This window comes from Astyanax mexicanus, chromosome 20, assembly GCF_023375975.1.
Source record: "Astyanax mexicanus isolate ESR-SI-001 chromosome 20, AstMex3_surface, whole genome shotgun sequence".
Classification (NCBI taxonomy): domain Eukaryota; kingdom Metazoa; phylum Chordata; class Actinopteri; order Characiformes; family Acestrorhamphidae; genus Astyanax; species Astyanax mexicanus.
In genome coordinates, this window is record NC_064427.1 from 14,619,365 (window position 1) to 14,624,178 (window position 4,814).

Here is a 4,814-nt window from a genome sequence, read left to right on the forward strand (position 1 = left end):
AGTTTAAACATATGATTATCAAAATAGAGGTAATGTAGTCTAGTGAAAGCCCTAGTGCAAAACCCAGTTAACATAATAAGGCCAAAACATTGAAAAATAATCACAGTTTGGTGAAAAAGAGGAGCCTCAAATTCTTCCAGAAGGGTATTAATGGCTGATATTTGGTAACGCTGTTAAGTTAGATTAAAGATAAATATAAACAAATATAAATAAACAATGAATATAAATAATCACAATGTGCTTTTTAACTAATATTGCATGTAAATTAAATATTCAAAATACATAAGAAAAATGTTACTTTTGATTTTACATTCATTCTGATCTATGAGAGAAAAACCTTGTCTTGTGAATAGAGACTTTTTTGAGGTGTGTTTTAAGATGACGCGAACATTGCTCCGCTATAAATGTATTTGTCTCTTCTAGAATTCATGTCCAGAATCAGAAGGTATATCAAAGCATTGTGGGTCAGTTGACTGTGGGTTATTGTCCAGTACTTCTTTTTTTACTTGCTTTGTAATTTACTATTTATTTTCTGTTCAACAGTTTTCTTATCTTTTTTTATTTGCATTTGTATTAACTCAAATTAACTTTATTTTATGTTAAACCAGTTTTCTTCTGACATGACATCTGTGGTGTACTTTAACAATGAATCATTTATTCACCCTCCCACATTCTATATCAATGGATTTTACAATGTGCCACATGTAAAGTATTACCATATATTTTTATGCTTTGTGTATGCTGTGACGGTTTTTGGTAATTCTTTCATAATGGGCCTCATATACCTGGCTCGTGCTCTTCACACAGCAAAGTATATAGCTGTATTCAATTTAGCCATGTCTGATTTGTGTGGAAGCACTGCTTTAATTCCGAAGTATGTAGACATGTTTTTGTTTGATAAACAGTATATCTTATGGAGACTGTCTTTCAAGCATGTTTTTTGTTTTTCTCTTTACGTCCATGCAGTCTTTTAATCTGCTTGCTTTGGCCTTTGATAGAGTCATTGCTATATGTTTTCCTCTGAGGTATCATGCTATTGTCACCAAATCTACAATGATGATGATCAAAGTCAAAGTCAAAGTGGTTTTTATTGTCATTTCAGCTATATACAGAGTACACAGTGAAACGAAACAACGTTCCTCCAAGGACCATGGTGCACATAAACACAGTGTAGAAAGAACAATAGTGCAACAGTACAAAAGTGCAGACAGACAATACAACACAATACAGACAAAGAATAATAAATAACAAGACCGTGTGCAAATTTTGCAGTGTGCAAAAAAGACCAGGTGAGGTAGTAATTCCTCTATTACACAGTGTGCAATAGAGTCCAGTGAGGTAGTAGGGTTTTTAGTGCTTTCCATTTTCTGGGGTAAGTGGGGTAAGAGTGTGTGCATGTACAGAAAAACCATCAGTTCAGTCTCTGCAGTTAAGGAGTCTGATGGCTTGGGGGTAGAAGCTGTTGCAGAATCTGGTCGTGCTGGACCGGATGCTGCGGTACCTTTTTCAAATCATTGGGGTTATGTGGGTTTTGTCTGTGTGTATTATTGCTCTTCTTGTCTCTTTGATCACCAGACTCTGTGCATCTATAGTCAAAGTTGAAAGTTATTTCTGTGATCATGGCCCTCTTTTCAGAACATCATGTAATGATTATTTGGCCAATGGTATCATTGCCTATGTTTATTCTGCTGTTATGATTTTTATTCCATTGTTATTAATAGCATTTTCATATGGTTGTATTGGTTTTGCATTGCTTAAGATCTCACATGGTGGTGAGCGAATGAAAGCTATGAAAACATGCACTTCCCACCTTATATTAGTTGCTATGTTTTATCTACCAATCTTAAGTGTCTATTTTCTTGCTCTTACGAAAAATGTACATCCAAATACTAGAATAATCAATTCAATCTTAACATCAACTGTTCCACCTATGTTAAATCCCATCATATATACTCTGAAAACAGAAGAGGTATTACAGTCTATTAAAGTACTGTACAAACGAATCAAGGTGAACAATATAAAATAACCTGTGAAAAGCATCAGGAGGAATTAAACTGTTACGATAAGCACTTCAATTTGGCCTGTTAGCACAAAGCAACATTAATGATTGTAGTTGTAGCATTTTTTTTTGTTGTTGAATTAGATTTTTCTTAAGGTGTACATCTAAATAAAGACATTATATAACACATAAATCGTGTGCTCCAGCTTAATCCTTTATATTTTCAATTGCATATAAATTGGTACACCATGTTATAGCAAGCTGCATGGGGGTGGACAATGACATTGTGGAGAATTTGAAAGAAAATTGCCATTTATTGGAAACGTGGAGGAGTATATTTTTTAAAAAGCTCATAGAGAAATTGTTCTGTTTCAAATATAATTTTCATTTTCTAAAGTGATTTTAATCATCCCTCAGTATTTGATTGGGAAACTGAGCTTGCTGGGCCTGAACTCCACTCTCTGCAACAGAAGCGCCTGCTAACAGAACATGCACTTACATTAGAGAAAGCCATGGAAATAAGCATGTCTATGGAATTAGCAGCTAAAGAGGCACATCAGCTCAGTACTAATGTGAAAGTGCACAAGGTGGCTACTGAGCTACAGATGTGATAAACCTGGTACTCTAGCAAGGATTTGGAGTGCAGACGGTGTGGCAACAAGGGTCACATTGAACGTGCATGTAAAACTAAAAAAGGACCAAACAAAAAGTACAACCACAAAAAGACAAATTATGCTTTCCCACAGAGAAAAAATATGAATAAGGTGCAGCAGAGCCAAGGTATTGAGTGTGACAGTTCAGATGAGGAGGTAGGGCTGAACATACTGACCATTGCTGGTTGTACACAAGGATACTGGGTCTCACCATTGATTGAGGGACAGACAGTACGCACGGAAATTGATACTGGTGCCGCAATTTCCATCGTGTCCAATGTGTACAAAAAGTCACTACAGCACCTGTCTTTAAAACCATCTAACATCACCTTAAAGACGTAAACTGGTGAACAGGTTCCTGTGAGAGGAGTTGTTGATGTCACAGTCCAACTGAATAAGCAAACAGCCAAGCTCCCTTTGTATGTGGTAAAAGGGGATTATCCATCTCTGCTTGATGAAATTACACTAGACTGGCCTGCTATTCGCATGATGTTGAAGGAAGAAACAGGACTGACTGAAGTTCTAAACAAGCATGCAGAAGTGTTAAGGGAGGAACATTAGCGTCAAACTGAACACTAAGCCTGATACCAAGCCCAAGTTTCTGAAGACCCGCCCAGTCCCCTATGCAATCAGGCCTAACGTTAAGGCACATTTAGAATCCTTAGTACAGAGTGGGGTTCTGGAGCCAGTCACCATAAGCAATTGGGCAACGCCCATTGTGCTAGTTATAAAAAAGGATGGGTCCATCAGAATATGTGGGGACTTTAAAGTCACGCTAAACCCTGTGCTGGAGGCAGAACAGTATCCACTGCCCCACATTAATGACTTCTTCACTGAGCTTGCTGAGGACAAAAATTCAGCAAAATTGACCTTATTCAAGCTTATCTCCAGATGAATGTGGATGAAAGCTCAAGGGAGCTGCTAACTATAGTCACACACAAAGGCCTATATCGCTATCGTCGTCTGCCGTATGGTGTCACCTAAGCCCCATCTCTTTTCCATTGAGCAATGGATCAGATACTAAATGGTTTATCTCAAGTTCAATGCTATTTAGACAATATTCTGATCAAAGGAAAGACTAAAGAAGAGCACTGCTAAAGTCCGAAATCTTGACACATTTCGATCCTGCCCTGCCATTGCAGTTTGCGTGTGACACTTCTCCCTACGGGGTTGGCGCTGTGATTTCGCATATTATGCCAGATGGAGAAGAAAAACCCATTGCATTTGGGTCACGCACATTGAAGAAAGCAGAAAGTAACTATGCCCAGATCGAGCAGGAGGCCCTTGGCATTGTCTTTGGCAAATTTCACCAGTATTGTTTGGATGGAAATTCACCCTCTGACGGATCACCGCCCTCTTACCACCATTTTTGGGCCACATGTAGGCATTCCGTCGTTGGCAGCCAGTCGAATGCAAAGGTGGGCCTTGCTGCTCTCTGCTCATACGTATGACATAAAGTACAGAAAGTCTGAGTTGCATGCAAATGCAGATGGTCTTTCCAGGTTGCCACTGCCAGTGATGCATGCTGAACCAAAACAAGCTGATATCTCCTACTTTCAGCAGGTGGAAGATGCACCAGTTACATCATTACAAGTGGGACGACATACAAGGAACAATCCACTACTGTCCAAGCTGATGGATTTCATGGTTGGTGGACGAAATGCAGAAGACATTGCAGAATTGAAGCCGTACCTGATCAGGTGCAATGACTTTACTATGCAAGCAGGTTGCCTTTTATGGGGACAGAGAGTGATAATTCCACCATCACTGAGAAATAGGGTGCTACAACAGCTGCATTCAGGTCATTGTGGAATTGTTCGTATGAAAGAACTGGCTAGAAGTTACTTTTGGTGGCCAGGACTTGATGGACAGATTGAAGAAACAGCATCGTCATGTACATCATGTTAGAAGGTCCGCAATATGCCACAACTGGGCCCACTACACCCGTGGGATTGGCCAAAAGAACCTTGGCAACTGGTTCATATTGATTTTGCTGGTCCATTTGAGGAGAGAATGTCCCTGGTGGCCATTGACGCACATAGCAAATGACCAGAAGTGTTTATAATGTGATCCACTACCACTGAAAAGACCATTGAGAAATTAGGTGAGATGTTCAGTCGATTTGGCTTTCCTGAACAGCTTGTAAGCAACAATGGTCCGCA

The 4,814-nt window shown here is 39.2% G+C and overlaps 1 pseudogene; it reads left to right on the forward strand.

The window, feature by feature from the left end:
- Window positions 1–593: 593 nt before the first annotated feature.
- Window positions 594–2,109, forward strand: LOC103046710 (olfactory receptor-like protein DTMT; annotated as a pseudogene).
- Window positions 2,110–4,814: the final 2,705 nt, after the last annotated feature.